An 18,537-nucleotide genomic window follows, 5' to 3' on the forward strand; every position below is an offset into this window, starting at 1 on the left:
GTTTTTTCACTCACATTTCAATCAGATCATAGCAGTCTGACAGCCGCTTGAATTTGTAAGCTTTTTAGTAACTGAGAGCTTTTGCTGAAGCCAAACATCTGGTTCAGCGCCAGTTATAGCATTCATGTTACCTGACTAACAGCAGTAAGCAAAATCATTTGTGTATGTGTGTGTGTTTTGTTCTTTTACAGCAGTCTGATATACCCACACACGTTTTCATGCTTATTTGTTCATTTATTTTCTTTTCATTCAAATGGAGCAGGTGTTAATGTTTTGTATGTAACCCAAACCAGTTTATGGACACACACACACACACACACACACATGAACAAACAGCCACGTTGATAAGCTCCTGTTTGCTTGCCAGAGTAGTAATGGCCCCTGGTAATGTGTAAAGAACATGATGATGTTGTAATGTTGCTTTGTACTCACTGGCCACCTGCTAAAGTCAGGCCTTACAGGAAACCAGCTCTGTTGACAAGAACCACAAAAGAGCCACTCTGCTGACAAAGAACACGCAGTGTAAACACAGACATACTGACTAGCTAGACTGTTTAATAGTACATGACATGCTTGTTTAGCTGTAACATTCATATTTTTTTCCTGCATAAAGGAGAAAAATAATATTAAAGTTGATATTTTCAGTGTAACTTTGACCTTTTAAGTAGCAAAAATGGCACATAAGAGTCAAGTTAGTACTGTGAAAAGCTGTTGTCTGATATTTGATATCTAATTTAACAATGTTCATACATTAAGTGTGACATAAGTGTCCAAATACTTTTGGGGCCACAGGAGAAACATTTATATAGCTTCTTTTATTTTGTATTTGATATATAATATTAGTTATTGCACATATAATGTACATAACTGTTTAAAATTTTGGGGTCAGTTAAATTATTTTTAAGGAATCTCGTATGCTCATATGCCTCATTTATTTCATAGATCCATCTATCCATCCCAATATTTATATTGATTTATTTCTGTTTTCCAGAAACTGCGGAATGAGGTGTTTCCATTGCATTTATCTGAGTTATCGGCCCAGCATGTGGAAGCGTACCAACTGCTAGAGGACAGGAAACACAAACTCTCACCCGAGACCGCCGCCCTCTACCTGCTTCGACAACAGCACAAACATTTGGTCAGTCTGCAACTCTGCATGCATCCGTACTCTTAACTCAGTGCCAATCATGACAAAGACTTTGCGCTTGTTTTCATGTTTAAGGGGTTTTCTTTAGGAAAGTAAAGATGTTCCTTGCTTAAATTGATTTTAACACACACTCTTATGTGCGTATATACATATATCACACCGGAGATTGTTTGGAAGTCTTAAGGCTTCTCTTTTATATGCTGGTCTAGATGTAAATGAATTGCATTGATTACACGCACTGCACACACCATCTTATATTCCTGTCACATCATGTTTCCCAGTAGAAGCTGTCCGTGAGTCATCAGGTTTCACATTTTAGAAGCTTTCAATTCTGCAAAATATATGTTGTCCACAGAATACTAGATTGCATGTAATGAATTTTGGCCCAAATGTGTTAAGTTGAGATTTATTGAATTTGGGCAAATATAAAAAAAAAAAAAGTGAATTATGTAGTGCACAACGTCTTTTATTGCCATTGGCTTGTATTACAATACAGTGTCGACATAACTATGCCATTCACATTATAACAATATAATTGAATATTTTATTTTGTTGTGTCATGTCTGTTCTCATGATTACACATCAGTGTCATGTGATCAGTCGTGTTCTCTTTCTCAGTCTCACATTCTCTTTTTGTTGTGAGCATTGAGCTGTGGTTCCTCTCACCTGTTAGTTGCTTGGAAACAGCATTTTTATAAAAGCAGTCCATTAGCATACCATTTATCCTGTTTTGATGTGTCACATTTTTGCATTTGTTCAGTAACTGAAAACAAGCATGTAGGAGTGGTGCATATGTTTGCATGTATGTAGAGAGGCAGACTTGAAAACATCTTGCTCATGAATAATGGCTAGGAGATGGTTAATGGTTAATATTCGCCTGTTTTGCTAACCGGGGAGTTTTCAAACTGGAGTTCAGACACTCCTACATTGGGGTACAAAGATTGTTATGGAAAAAAAGAAAAATGTTTATTTTTAGGACTGTAAAATTGAATGTTAACTTAAGATATTCATTAAATATGTTTAATGTGATTTTTTTTTTTTTTTTTTAAACAAAACAAAACAAAAAAACATTTGAAATACTTTTCAATTTGAATTAAATTGAATTGATTTTCTCCCAAGTTTTACAATTTAATATTAATAATGGGTTGAAAAACAATTAGGCTGTCAACTTTAAATATAGGGAAACCTGAAAAGCGTAGCGCCAGATTACAGTCCATACAAATATACATACAGCTTCTGGTGGTGCGTAGATCCAAAGATAACTCCAAGATCAAAAAACATGAAAGATCTGCACACAAGAATAAAGTCAAAAAAGCTCAAATGAATTTATTTTCCAGAGGCCACAAAAAGTGCAAAAGTGCAAAAATTATTACGATCTCTATAATGATTACTGTACTGTTGTGTGTGGATCTTTCATGTTTTTTGATTTTGGAGTCAACTTTAAATATTAAATTAATAAAAAATAATTTCCAGGTAATATGCCAGTCACCAATATTGGATTTAGTACAGTGACAACATAGAAGATAATTATTTATATTAACTTTTAAAACAACATTTGTATTTGTAATATCGAACTTAAAGTTGTGATGCAATGTAAGTAGTGACAGTATTGTCGTATTGTGACGTACATCTAAGTTGAATAGATTATTGGAAAATTAAAAAAAAAAGAAAATGTATAGTGGGGATTTTGTTCTGTCCATTGATTGTTGATTGGATGGAGGAAGATCTGAATGCAAGTTTGCGGTCGATAGGAAGAAAGGAACGGGATGTAAGCGGACTAAATGATTGGTTTGTTTGGAGAAGAGCCAATAATTTCCAATGTCACGACAGAGACTGGAAGATCAAGTTATATTTTGATTAAAAATGACGAGGTCATTTTTTTAATTTTTTTATTTTTTTTAAGCTTTATATTTTAATTGTTGATCACAACACAGGTTGCCATATTCAGTATGAGGGTGGCACTCTAATGTTGATTGACAGGCTTTAAGTACAAAAGACAAATGCATAGAATGCTATCTTAGAATTGCTATTACAAGTTGTGGAGGAATTCCAGTGAGGAAATGAAAGTCCCTCAATTAAAGCGTGCTGCAGTTCCATTTGTCACCACAGATTTACATTGTAAAATTGTGGGGCGCTGTAGAGCTGGGGAGGACTCAGACACCCTCTGCCTCACTTATAATGATGATGCATGAAGCCATGCATAAACTTTTATTAAATCCTGCTCACTTTAAGGCTTAAAATAGTCTAGACAATATGAGAAAATATTTGTTGTAGAATATTGAACATTTACAGTTTATTATTGATTCAGTTTATATATAGGTTTTAGTGTCCCAATATTTTGGTGGGACACTGCTCCACCTGCCCTTACAGGCAAGCCGCAGCTACTAGTGACTATCCTAAGCTGTGATGTCCATCTGGAAGTATTGAGAGGCCTCTTCACACACTCACATCCCTATCTCAGCCCTGGAAACACACACACACAACTCAGGTATCTCTTATCGTCAGCAGTGAAGGAGTGTGATATAGAGTCTGTAGGTGCACATGCATATATATACTTCCAAGGGTCCAACAATGAATGCCAATGACATGTGAAATGAATAAAATAAAGAAAGAAAAGAATGCTTTTATACAGAAAGGATTCATTAAATTTATTAAAAGTGACAGTTAAGACATTTACAATGTTACAAAAGATTTCTGTTTCAAATAAATTATGTTTATTTTAAAAATGTATGATGGTTTCCAGCAACACAACTGTTTTCAACATTGATAATAATAAGAAATGTTTCTTGAACACCAAATCAGCTTATGAACCCTTTTCACATTTCCAATTTCTCAGAAGCGGAAGTCATCGTAGTTTACTAGTTTTTGTAACTTGATGCAAATCGTGATTAAGCGCATCTAATATAACATTTTGTAAATATAATGTATGTGTGTGTGCATACATTACACACACATTTATATATACATATGTACAAACTTGTATGTTAGATGCGATTAATCGCTATTAATCGCTATTAATTGCTATTAATCACGATTAATCGATTTAACAGTACAAATTATAGTGTTATAAATGTACATACATTTAAAAAAAATGAAAATATAAAAAAAAAACTTTGCAGGATTTATGAGGTTGATGACTGTTAATCACCACAGTCTGTGAAAGGTGCTGATAGTTCACATTTCTTGTTTAATAAGATGAGAAAAGCAACATAAGGCAACAGTGTCACACATCTGGATGAAAATGATACTCCTGACATCCCTTTCTCACTTTCTTTTGTCTTTCTTTGAACATCTCCCATTAGACGGGACAAAAAAGAGAAGAGCTGATGACACAGGAGAAATCAACGGAGTTGAAATCTCTTCCTTCTCTGCCAACTTTCACAATCGTTTTTTCTTTGACTGTGTGAGAATTCATTAAAATTTCACTCAGCCTGCGGCCTCTCTCTCTCTCTCTTTCTCTCAATCTATCTTTCTCCCTTTGCCTTTTCACTCTCTGAATGAATGGAGCTTTGAATAATGTAACCAGTTTTAACAAGATCATAAACCCCCCCATCCAACATTTATAAGCCAGTTAGCTGAGGTTGGGGATCTTGGGGACGGCACACACACGTTAAGCACACTGCGTTTTTCTCACATACTCACACGTACATGCACCCGGGCACGTGCACACTGAAAAGCACGCTCAAATGTCCCTCTTCCAAACGCAACCGCACACACATACTTGAATTCCGCAGAGGATGAAAGAGTGACGCAGGAGCTGGAGAGATGAGAGAGGGATGCCTTGAGGAGGAGGATGAGAGACAGAGAGTGAAATCAAAGAAGCAGTGATGTAAGAGAAGCCCCCATAGGTCCTGTCCTCCTGTCCGTCTGTTGAGAAAACAGAGCCAACTCTCTGGCGCTACCACAATTTAGAGGCCTATGAATGTTGTTTACACTACATTTATTTTTAAAACACTTTAATTATGCTTTTTAAATTTCTTTGCTGCTTTTATCATAGTGCTAAAGAATAAAAACGTGTATTTTTTGCATAAAGTGTGTATTGAAAATAACTGTGCTCGGCTACAGCTCAATTCTATACCATTTGCACTGTATAGTATGCAAGATTATGAATAGTGTGCCCCACACTATAGTACTTTGAAAATACACCAGAAATATCCAAGTACCCTAAGGAACATTATTTTCAAAGTATGCATCAGTGCATACAATGCATCCTTTGGGCAATATTTCCCATAACTCCTTGCACTATAGAAGAGAAAAGCTCCATTTGAAATTGCATACCTTCAAATTGCAGAAATACAATTTGCTGAAAAACTAGTATGTTTTATAAGTATAAATTTGTGTAGTAAACAATCAGATTGAGAATATTGGCTGAATTGTATTTTCTGAATACTGTGTAGTTGGACATACTTCATATCTGAGTATTGATTTTTGCATACTACTGTATGCAGTATGAGAGTAAACATTCAGATGCAAGGACTAATTTTGTCAGTTTTCATCAGTGTTATTTTGGTATTATTTATATATTATTATAGTATTTGTTAATATTTTGAATTGGCGTTATTATTTATATTTTCAGTTTTCATTCTATAGCCCCGTTTCCACCGCAGGAACTTTCCCCAGGAACTAGGGACTTTGGGGTGGTACTCAATTTGTCACAGGAACTTTTTTTCCAGGAACATGTTTTCCCCCAGACTTGTTGCTGTCTGCGTTTACATCATGATCTAAAGTACCATGAAGATTAGTCCGGTGACATAGGACTTTGCAGTTCCCGCGGGATTCCGTCCTCTGCATATAAGCTTAACAAAGCCTGAACCTTGTGGTCGGTCCATCGACCGTATTTTTTAAACTCCATTGTTGAATCGAATAGCAAAACAGACTTTTAAAAATGGTGGTCTTCTTTTTATTACAGTCTGCAAACGTCTGGGGACTGAGGAGACAAGTTGCTCAAGTTTAGGAATAGGAATATGTTGTCCCATTCTTGTCTAATACAGGCTTCTAGTTGCTCAACTGTCTTAGGTCTTTGTGGCATCTTCCTCTTTATGATGCGCCAAATGTTTTCTAAGGGTGAAAGATCTGGACTGCAGGCTGACCATTTCAGTACAAGGTCTTCCCTGAAAGAGACGACGTTTGGATGTTCTAGAACTTGGATATACTTGCATTGATGGTACCTTTTCAGATGTGTAAGCTGCCCATGCCACACGAACTCATGCAACCCCATACCATCAGAGATGCAGGCTTCTGAACTGAGTGCTGATAACAACTTGGGTTGTCCTTGTCCTCTTTAGTCCGGATGACATGGCATCCCAGTTTTCCAAAAAGAACTTCAAATTTTGATTCGTCTGACCACAGAACAGTTTTCCACTTTGCCACAGTCCATTTTAAATGAGCCTTGGCCCAGAGAAAACGCCTGCGCTTATGGATCATGTTTAGATATGGCTTCATTTTTGACCTATAGAGTTTTAGCCGGTAACGGTGAATGGCACGGTGGATTGTGTTCACCGACAATGTTTTCTGGAAGTATTCCTGAGCCCATGTTGTGATTTCCATTACAGTAGCATTCCTGTATGTGATGCAGTGCCGTCTAAGGGCCCGAAGATCACGGACATCCAGTATGGTTTTCCGGCCTTGACCCTTACGCACAGAGATTGTTCCAGATTCTCTGAATCTTTGGATGATATTATGCACTGTAGATGATGATAACTTCAAACTCTTTGCAATTTTTCTCTGAGAAACCCCTTTCTGATATTGCTCCACTATTTTTCGCCGCAGCATTGGAGGAATTGGTGATCATCTGCCGATCTTGACTTCTGAAAGACACTGCCACTCTGAGAGGCTCTTTTTATACCCAATCATGTTGCCAATTGACCTAATAAGTTGAAAATTGGTCCTCCAGCTCTTCCTTATATGTACATTTAACTTTTGTGGCCTCTTATTGCTACCTCTCCCAACTTTTTTGGAATGTGTAGCTCTCATGAAATCCAAAATGAGCCAGTATTTGGCATGACATTTCAAAGTGTCTCACTTTCAAAATTTGATATGTAATCTATATTCTATTGTGAATAAAATATAAGTTTATGAGATTTGTAAATTATTGCATTCCTTTTTTATTCACAATTTGTACAGTGTCCCAACTTTTTTGTAATCGGGTTTGTACTCATACAAATGAAGGATAATCCGAGAAGCATTTTCATACATAATATTTCGGTAGTGTAATGTCTGCCTGATTCAGCAATATAGGAAAATGTGGGTGTATAGACTTTGTGTGTGTATGTGTGAATGTGTGTCTCCTTTAAGTCTGTGAAAACGAAATGTGACCTTCATAAGAAGATGAAATACACTGTGAGCAACAGACTTACATTGATTTCTGCAGCAATTACTGCCATTCCCAGCTCAGCTAGTGCATAAATATTGATGTTCTGTGTTGAGACGTTCAACATTCGGTGGGTGTATATATGCGCGTGTGTTTGCATATTTTGCTGGTTCTTTTCTCTCTCTCCCTCTCTATATATTTGTTCTTCACATTTTCCACGAGCATTTAACTCATATTCACATTGTCTATTTTTCAGCCGTTCTCTCTACACAAACACAGGCATATGAATGCAGAACGCCACATATCCTTCCAGCAGACGTGTCAGACGTCACAGTGAGAATGCACTCCAAATCTGTAACATCTAATTTTACGCTATCAGAAGGAGGGACATGTTCAATCTCACAGCCCTTAATTAGATCTCTGGTGCTGGAGGTGTGTGTGTCTGTGTGTGTTCACATACACACATCTGTGTGGGTGTGTGTTTGTGCTGTAGAAGCAGCAAGAGGCATTACAATCAGTGTGTGTCAGATTCATGCATCCATGTTTGTGAGAAAAATCAAAAAGTGGAGCATCATGTGTTTTCATGTACTCATTTATGACACTTTATTTATATGTAGTTCAAATGTTAATCAGTCTCATCTATTTTAATTGGTGTTTTTACAAAGACAGACTCTCCATGTATTCCCTCCCCATTTAATGTTCATGCAGAGGAGTGCATGTGCAACATTTTGAGAGCAGGATTAGGCCACTCTAGCTTTTGATATTTCCGGAACCTCAGCAGGTCGGAGCCAGTGGGAGAGAGTTTTGACACTTTTACGTGTGAGAGAAGAAGCAGGAGGAGGTATAAAATTGAACTAAACAGCAGTGTATGAGAGACTGCACATTCAAAGCTGCTACAGTACATTGGTTATTGTATTTAAGGCCTCCCAGAGTAATACTTGGTCTATAATTTAGTGCACCAACACTGTAGAGGGTTCAGACTGAAATAACAACACTTTATGTCAGCATGAAATGGTCGGCATATCGGGTGTTTAAATCATCCTAGTTTTAGCCTAAAATGGTCCGTAGATTGTTAGAGAGACCATCTGATCCATATTGCATACAAAGATGGTGAGAATTGGGTGAAATCACTGATTCACACTGGCCAGTGTAGCATTTACAAGGTACAGCTTGTGCTACAATGAGCTCTTTTGAGGAAGAACTAATCTTTGTTTTTTCCCAAATTTTGGAGAATCTTTGGCTTGAAACTTTGATTTCAATCATATTTGTTATTCATATCCGAGAGTTTTGTTTGAGGCAGATTTAATCACCCGTAGACATCAAATGGAAAAAAACTGTGGTAGGTCAGTTTTCCTGGGTAGTTGATATGAAATACTTTTGGGAACGGATGTGACATCATTCATTCATTCATTCATTCATTCATTCATTCATTCATTCATTCATTCATTCATTCATTCATTCATTCATTCATTCTAATTTGTATTTATTTTCATTCATTGAAAATATTCATTTAATATTCAGTATTCATTCATTCATTCATTTCAATTGGTATTCATTCATTTATACTAATTTGTATTAATTAATTAATTAATTCATTCATTCATTCTAATTTGTAATCATTCAATAATTAATTCATTCACCCTAATTTGTATTCATTCATTCATTCATTCATTCTAATTTGAATTCATTCATTCATTCATCCATTCATTCATTCATTCATTCATTCATTCATTCATTCATTCATTCATTCATTCATTCATTCTAATTTGTAATCATTCAATAATTCATTCATTCACCCTAAATTGTATTCATTCATCAACTCATTCATTCATTCATTCATTCATTCATTCTAATTTGTATTCATTCATTCATTCATTTTAATTTGTATTCATTCATTCATTCATTCATTCATTTTAATTTGTATTAAGCCATTAATTTATTCTAATTTAAATGTATTAATTCTTCATTCATTCATTCTAATTTGTAATTATTTATGTATTCATTAATTTTTGTATTCATTCATTCTAATTTGTTTATTCATTCATTCATTCATTCATTATAATTTTTAAGTCATTCATTCATTCTAATTCGTAATTATTCATTCATTCATTCATTCATTCATTCTAATTTGCATTCACTCATTCATTTATTCTAATATGTATTTCATTCATTCATCATTTTAATTTGTATTAAGCTGTTCATTCATTCATTCATTCTAATTTGTATTTATTCGTTCATTCATTCATTCGTTCTAATTTGTATTCATTCATTAATTCATTCTAATTTGTAATTATTCATTAATTTTCATTTGTATTAGATAATTCATTCATTCATTCTAATTTATATTTATTTATTCATTCATTCTAATTTGTTCATTCATTCATTCATTCTAATTTGTAATTATTCATTCATTCATTAGAATTTTTATTTATTCTTTCGTTCATTCATTCATTCTCATTTGTATTCATTCATTCATTAATTCTAATTTGTAATTATTCATTCATTCATTTTAATTTGTATTAAGTCATTCATTCACTCAAATTAATATTGTATTTATTAATTTGTTCATTCATTCATTCTATTTTGTTTATTAATTCATTCTTTTATTCTTATTTGTATTTATTAATTTTATTTTTATTAATTTAATCAATTTACAACATCTAAAACAACAACAACAAAAAAAAGATGTTCATGGACATCACATGCCCTGTTTACACCTGGTATTAAGATGCTTTTTGGTCGATCAGATTACAAGTAGACTGATTTCTTCAAGGAGAACATCTATGGGCAGAGAATTGTATGCTTTCTCACATCTTTCAATGTAATGACAAAATAAGCTCACACAATTTACATAAGAACACACCCAGAGATGACGGAAATGCATACAGGGAGCAGTAGATTTCATTTCTGCTCTGACAGCCGCAAGACCATGCCGAACACTGAGTACGTGTTAGAAATCAGGAATGGTGAGAGAACTTTGTGCGTTGGTACTTTTTTAATCTTCAAAACAAACTTATGTCTTCAGCTGACAAAGTTTAAATCCTGTCTGCCTAGCACACTTCCCATGATGTTTACACATTAGGCCAGTAGGCAGAGAGTAGGTGGTCTTTTGTGGCTGTTCAAACGCAATCGACCACATGAGCGTTTCCATTATGAAAGCAATATGTTTGAATGCGTTCTCTTGAAGTTGTTGAAATTGGACAAGCTCAAAACGGTTTAGACCCATTCACACCTGTATTTAGCGTCATCCACTTGTGATCCGATTGACCAAAACGCATCTTAATACCAGTTGTAAACAGGGCCTCAGACTTCATGTCAGATATCCACATGCCAGTCAAATAGCCTCTTCCTGTCTAAGTGGGTGGTTTTTGGCCAGAAGAAGCTGTAAGGAGACCACACTTAATGCGGATTATCGAAAGTCTGGCTACACAAGACTAAAAGCATCTTAAGTTTGCAAACAGCGCAAAGTGTGCTTTCTCTGGGCCTCAAGGCCATCAGCAAAACAAGAAAAAAGGCTTGATTAGGCAGTGAGTGTGTAGTTGAGCTCCACTCTACAGTGTGATTCAGCACCATGGCCAGTTCCTCTAACAAGAGAGAGAGCTGCATTGAGTGGACTACATTCCCTCAAACTGTGTCTGTCCTGCGCCAAAGAGCCAGTTTGTCAACACTTCATTAAAGTCTCATCAAAGAGCTGACTAGTCATGATGAATAAATTATTTGAATAAATTATTAACTGTTATGTTTTTGCTCGGTGCCTTGTGGTGGAAAGATACTACAGCAAAAACCTCACTGAATTTGCACAGTGCTTGTGTTTCTAATCATCTTGCTGCAGATGCAGTCTTTATTCTCTTCTATCAGTTGACATCTTTGTGGAATTTTCGTTCTTCTCTTATTTTCTTCACTTTTGAAGAACATTAATAAAGTAACTCTTGTTGTAGTCTGTTCAGTCATATTAAAGAAAGATTTGTCTTCATTACCAATACAGTGTCCTAACTAGGCACAACATGACAGGATTCCAGTGATTTGTTTTTTTCTGTTCACACTAACTGAGAAATGCTAAAATCACAGCTGATCAAAACCATGAGACATATGTGTGCATGCTTTTATGATATCTGATGTATAAGTAATATTGTAGGGCTTCTAAATAAGTCTTAATAGGTCTTAACCATCAAAATGTCAGATGTCAAATTATCATCAAATGATTAGACAATTATTGTCTTTTAATTTATATAACAATTTAATTAAAATTAAACATTATAAAACCGATAGCTTAGCATACCATTAACCATTCAGCCTGATTGTTTAACATACTGGTAATCAGCCAACCTGATGGCTTAACATACTGTTACCCGCTTAGCCTGATAGCTTAGCATACAATTAAACACGTAGCCTGATAGCTTGGAATACTGTTAAACACTTAGCTTGATAAACTTTTTACCAATCTGCCTGATAGCATGGTATACTGTTAACTGTTCAGCCTGATAACATACCTTGAACCATTTAGACTGATAGATTAGCATACTATTAACCATTCGGCCTGATAGCTTAACATGCTGTTAACAACTTAGCCTGATAGCTTAGCATACCATTAATTGCTTAGCCAGATAGCTTAGCATACCGTTAACCAGAGTTGGGGAAAGTTACTTTTAAATGTAATGCATTACAATATTATGTTGCTCCCCCAAAAAAGTAACTACTTGCATTACGTAATTAATTTTTTTATGAAAAGTAATGCATTGTTACTTTTATAGCTTAACATATTGTTAACTGATTAGCCTGTTGACTTCTCATACTCTGCACAATTTTTCCAACCCTATATACATAGATGAGTACACCCCCTCTGAAACTTCTGAAAGTCAGCAATTACTCTATTACTTAGAAGATATGTTAGGGTTCTTTAGAGATATAAATGTTCCAGCAAGTCTGCTTAATCAGTTCCTAAAGAAGCATGTCAAAATTATTCAGGAAAATAAGATTTTCTTATCAAGGTGATAAAATGTTGTGTAGCAAAAATGAGTACACCCTCCTACAAGTTACTAAATAAAACAAAATAAACATTTTCTGGTGTAAGTTTATGGCAATGTTTGATCAACAGGTAAGTATGTGGAACCAAACATTTAAAGATAAGTAATTTCTTGACAATTAAAAGTGTTATATAGCCCACTGAATCATTCTCAGACTTAATGCTGACAATAATGGAAGCACTTGGGAGAGAACTGTCAGGAGACTTATTTCTTAGCACAAAAGAGGACAGTGGTACAAGAGGATTACCAAATCATTGTTTTAAGTGTGAAAATATAGCAAAAGTAACACAGTAATTCAAAAACAACTGACTTGTGACAAGGTCCTTGAAATAATCAGGACTTCATTTTAAGCTTTCATTTAGTGATGAGGGATTTTTTGCTAGACAAAAAGCAGGAGAAATACCAAGCCAGTGTCTCAGAACCAGCAAAAGCTATGAAAAGAGTGACTGTTTATCTCACAGAATAAGATGCAGCCTGCAGAAATGACATGCATGGTTGTTGTTCTCACTGGAACTACCTACTGTAGCCAAAGCACAATAAAGTCAGTTAGCCATTTCCAAAGCCCAAATGACAAAATATAGATTCAGGGAATCAATACTCTGGTCTCATGAGACCAAATCAATCATTTCGGATCTAACAACATCCAGTTATGGTGTTACTACAGGAGGAGTCCAGTGAGAAGTGCCTGGTTCCCACAGTAAAGTTCAGTGGTAGTAAAGCTCTTATATAGGTGTGAGGGAGTTGTGCTTTATCAATGCTGTCATGAATTCCAACACCACTGTGTAATTTAATACACAAACTTAAAACAGAAGATGTTACCCTTTCCTCATTCCCTGCATTGTTGGGCATTTTTTAACATGACAATGAGGATATGCATTCTCCCAAGGTGAAAAACCTTCTGTGGAAATGTATTGCACTCAATCTTAACACTCTTGAGCGGATTCTGTAGAGACGAGTTGAGCAACACTCCCCCATTAAAGATCAGGGCATTTGAAGAGCTCATCATCCAGGAGTTAAACAGGACAGAAGTGACAATTTGTCATGAACTTGTACACTCTGTGCCAAGAAGGGTCAGAGCAGTATATTCAAAATTATGGAGGGCATACGAAATACTAGAATATTATACATTTGTTGAATTAAATCTATGGTGTACTCATTTCTGCAATCCTTAATTTAAACAAAATTGGCTAATTTACTTATTTTATGACTATTAATGACATATATTTCTCAGTTTTTATTATGTATATGTTTAATACATTTTAGCTTTGAGGGGGTGTACTCATTTATGCTGTACACTGTAAGTTATTACACACAATAACAACTCTCTCTTTCTCTCGCTGTGTGTGTGTGTTTGCATTAAGATGAACTGTTTGTGGGCATATCTCTCAGTGTGTCTGTGCTAAAGGTTAATGCGAACTTGGGTCAGTTAAACCTCCTCTGTAACTCAATCAACAGGTATGGGATCAGGACACACTGTGGTGGTATTGCGTTACGGTGACAGCGCACAAGTCTAATGGCGTTCATCCAGACTTCTGGAACCTTCATGGGTATTCAGATGTGTCTGTCTAGAGAGAACAGTTAGTCTAGTCTAGTCTGAGTGTTTGTGGCGCGAGCTCTGGTGTGATGATTGTTGTTGGTGGTGGAAGAACACGATGAGAGACATTAGCCTCCAGTACTGCTCGGTGTGTGCATGGGAGAAGGTAAGCCGAAAGAGAAGAGAGAGTGATTGTACTGACTTATTTACTGCTGTCACATGTTGAAAAGACTGCATGATCATCTAATATACTGCACAAGTCTGTATCTGTGTTTAGATAACATCTAGATTTCATAGGAGACCATTTATGCATTTGGAGCACTTATCCTGTTTATTAATGCATGAGAACTTGTGTACTCACTAGCCAAAATGCTTCTATATTGCATTTATTTCACCTTAAATATATAAATATTTTTTGACCTCAAAAACAACACATTTAAAAAAGAAAAGAAAAGAAAAGAAAAAAAAGACAAATAAATACTTTTATTCAGAAATGCTGCATTTAATTGATTAAAAGTGACAGTAAAGACATTTATAATGCTTCTATTCCAATTATTATTATTTTATTTTTTTTACTTTCGACCATTAAAGAATCCTGAAAATAATCTCAGTAAAAATTTAAAGCAGCACAAATGTTTTCAATATTAAGAAAATGTTTCTTGAGGGCCAAATCAGCATATTAGGATGATTTCTGACACTGAAGACTGGAGCAATGATGCTGAAAATTCAGCTTTGCCATCACATAAATACAATACGAATATATTCAAATAGTTATTCAAAAACGTTGATTAAATAAATGATGCCTTGGTGAGCATAAATTCTGTCAAAAACATTAAATCTTACCCATCACCCCAAACTATTGAATGATGGTGTATCTAAATATATATTTTAAATATAATTCAAATTACAAAATGTCAGTAGTAAGCATAATTGTAATTATACAACAGTTAGTTATAGTCCTCTAATTTGTTTTAATGAGCAAGGTTCAAAGAGTTTCACTTCAACAAACATTTGTGTGTATGACTGTGTAAATGCAAAGGTGTGTGTGTGTGTGTCCTCATCAAGCTGGTTTAATGAGTGTTTTATAAAGACTGCTCCCTGCAGTGTGTAAGGCAGTATCTCACATTACTTGTGAACTCATATTGGGTAATACAGCAAGCACCTCGGTGGTGTAATAAGATCAGCTTAAGGCTATGGAAAGTCTGATCTCTGATCATCTCTGATGTTCGCACCCTCGGCAGGGTCCATTTCTCTTTCTCCTCTCCTTTACCCCTTAGCTTATCTCTTTTCCTCAGATAATCGCTCTTCTCAGTTCACTGCAAGGCTAAAATTCAGCTGAAATCTCTGGACATCAGAGGATGGATGAGATTCTCTATCTCACCCTTACCTTTCTTGAGAGCTCACACCATTAGTTTGTGCCCTGTGGTTTATCGGTTGGAAATCAGTATTACTATGCTGATTTACATAATTTCATGTTTGTTTGTTTGCCACATGGAGAGACAGTATGCAAATGAATCTAATAAATCTAATTAAAGACAGAATTGAAACGTTTAACATAAAAGTTTTATTTTCCACAGCATTCTTTGTAATTTTACTGCTCCGTTACCAAGGTAACATTCCAATTCAGAATAAATTGGCAGTGATGTACAGTTTTGTGTATGGTGTTCCAGACACACACTACCACACACACACACACACACACACACACACACACACACACACACACACACACACACACACACACACACACACACACACACACACACACATCAGAGCGTACTAGCCTGCATCCTTCAGAGCACTCACTTCAAGTGCTCTGCCCTTTAGAGTAAGTAGGTTGTAGTGATGCTCACTTCTGAATGGATCTCACAGTTTGTTTACTCTAGAAATTGCATTGAAAGATCAGCCAGATATACTGTATATATGACCATATATATATCAAAAATTGTCTCGAGTGGTGGCGGACAAACACGGTCATCCACACATACTGCGAGCCCAATACTGACAATAAATACAAAATAAATGCAAAGAAACAGTTTTTAATATTAACTTATAATGTTTATGAAATAGAATAAAATAATCACTGTCAGGACTAAAACAAATATAAAACAAACTGCTTAGAACTGAAAATCTGTAAATGTGCATGTTAAAAGTCACTAAGTGACAGATTTGAAAAGTTAGTAAACATTAAAAGTAACACATTCAGGGACAGTCGTGAAGAGTAAGAGAGTCATACTGGTAACCCGAAGGTTGCAGGTTTGAGTCTCCCAATTGCTCCCCAGATGCCACAGCAAAAATGGCATGCCATGCATGAAAAATATATGAAGAGTTTATTTGCAAAAACAGTTAACTCCATATTTATTAATTCTCACAGATCATGTTTTTTTATTGTGCATTCCAAGTAATATCAATCAAACTGCAGTTGGGTTGTTTTTATTAAGTAATAATAACTCTAAAACATGCAGGTAAATTAAAAAATTTAAGTTAATTGAAAGTATGTTTTTTTATATATATATATATATATATATAGATATATATATATATATATATATATATATATATACATATATATATATATATATATAGTTTGTTTTTTAGCAAAAGCAGTTAACTCCAACAGTCGTTTTTTGGCAAAAGCAGATAACTCCACATTTCATGTTTCAGAGTTAAACAAAACCCAAGTAATTGCTTTGGAATTGCATTTAAAACACACTCAAACACACGTGTGGACACACCCACACGTGCACACCCACACACACACACACACACACACACACACAACACACACTAACAGATCGACACACATACACACACACACACAAAGATCGGCAAACACGTACACTCACACAAACACACATACCTGCATCCACGTACGCACACATACACGCACGCAAAAGGACAACCAAGGTTTCAGCATGTAAGTCGTGTATGGAGTACAAGGACTTACAGGAGTCGAAATTATAAATCCTCAATCACTTTTAGTCAGCTATGACAAAACGTCCCTCATTTTTTTTTAAAAAGTGGCGTTTATCAGTTTTTGCAAATGAACTCTTCATATATTTTAATGTAATATAATTTATTTTGTCAGCATGGAAATTGTCTCCAGAGGGGGGACATGGAAATTTTGTGACAGGGAAATGATTTACATTAAGAAATGGCATTCAAGTTTAAAACAAAGATAGTTCCTATGCAGTTTTATTAGATTATTACTATATTATATGTACTAACTATACAAATACTATATTATATGCAGAAAGCAAGCAAAGATGCGCTCTTGCGAAAACTCCCGTTATAATCAATGAGGCTGTCTACGCTGTGCATTAAATCTCTTATTGACATTGTGTTTATGCTATTTTGGTTATAATCAAAGGATTCACGATCTTGCAGAACTTGTGCTATTTTGAGTGATGTTGAGTAGATTTTGATTGGCCATTACGTTCATGTGCTCAACAGATATGTCTGTTATTGGTTACTAAGCTGAACGCAGCGAAACCTTGTAAATAGAAACCTTTGACGCTTTTCACAGAGTGCTTACACAAACGCTCATGGAAGTGTTTTAAAGTTTTTTTTAAGCAGCCAACTATCAGTGAGTACCGGTACTGCAGAACAGCAAGTATCGTCACATAGATTCAAAGATTAATTTTGGCGGCCATTAAAACATTTTCGATGCAGGGAAAAGGTCAACAAATGAAAGGGACTAGCAACTCTTATTCATTTGCTCTTTAAAAACTGATTCACTGAATCATTCACTAAGTTTTCTATTGTGTGGTATTTTTTGTGTTTGCATTGTTGTATTGAAATAGATATTTAGTTAAATAGTGCACTTTATCTATTTCGTGATGTAGACTTTTATTTTTGAACATGATTAAAAAGAACCAGTATGAAAGGACAATTTGGTCATCATTCATTAATGGAAGTTAAAGTAGCTACAGATATTTTCTTCTGTATTGTGAGGTACATTCAACTGAACTAAATTATTGAAAAAAGAAAAAAAAAAGTATGTGTCGACTTGGTTCTATCCATGATTGTTGAATGGATTTTTAAAGGTGCACTCAAAAATGAATGCGATCTTACAGTTTACTGTTTAGGGACGGAGTCTAAATGATTATTGTAGTCCAGCATATGTGACCAAAGAAGTCTATATTGTTCACAATAAGATCAATAATGTTGTCACATTCATTCTTCTTTAGTTTCATTATCTTGTTCTGTTTAGTTTCATTGTCAGTCTCTTTGATCACTGTGCAAGTGCACTTTTGATGTTATTGTAGTTAAGGGTTTGTTTCAGTGGCAGCTCACATCTCTCAAACATGGTAAAACCTGAAATCAAAGAAAACGTCTTAATAACCACACTAAATAATGAAAATGCATATGAAAATGCAAAAAGGTCTTTGTGAGGGTTAGGTTTAAGGATAGAGGATAGAAAATATCATTATCTCAGTATAAACAATAGAAGTCAATTGAAAGTCTGAACCAGTGGGTATATCGTAGTTCAGTGTTCTCCTGCTGCATTGGCGGTATGAGC

At 35.1% G+C, this 18,537-nt stretch overlaps 1 protein-coding gene across 1 annotated transcript in view; it reads left to right on the forward strand.

The window, feature by feature from the left end:
• Positions 1–1,056: 1,056 nt before the first annotated feature.
• rimbp2b (RIMS binding protein 2b) overlaps positions 1,057–18,537 on the forward strand; it is a 155,075-nt gene continuing 137,594 nt past the window's right edge. The window contains exon 1 of the mRNA XM_067393934.1: positions 1,057–1,138. The gene's annotated coding sequence lies outside the window, so the exon portion shown is untranslated. The remainder of the gene's footprint in view (positions 1,139–18,537) is intronic.

The sequence above is a fragment of the Chanodichthys erythropterus genome, chromosome 9 (assembly GCF_024489055.1).
Source record: "Chanodichthys erythropterus isolate Z2021 chromosome 9, ASM2448905v1, whole genome shotgun sequence".
In the NCBI taxonomy this organism is placed as follows: domain Eukaryota; kingdom Metazoa; phylum Chordata; class Actinopteri; order Cypriniformes; family Xenocyprididae; genus Chanodichthys; species Chanodichthys erythropterus.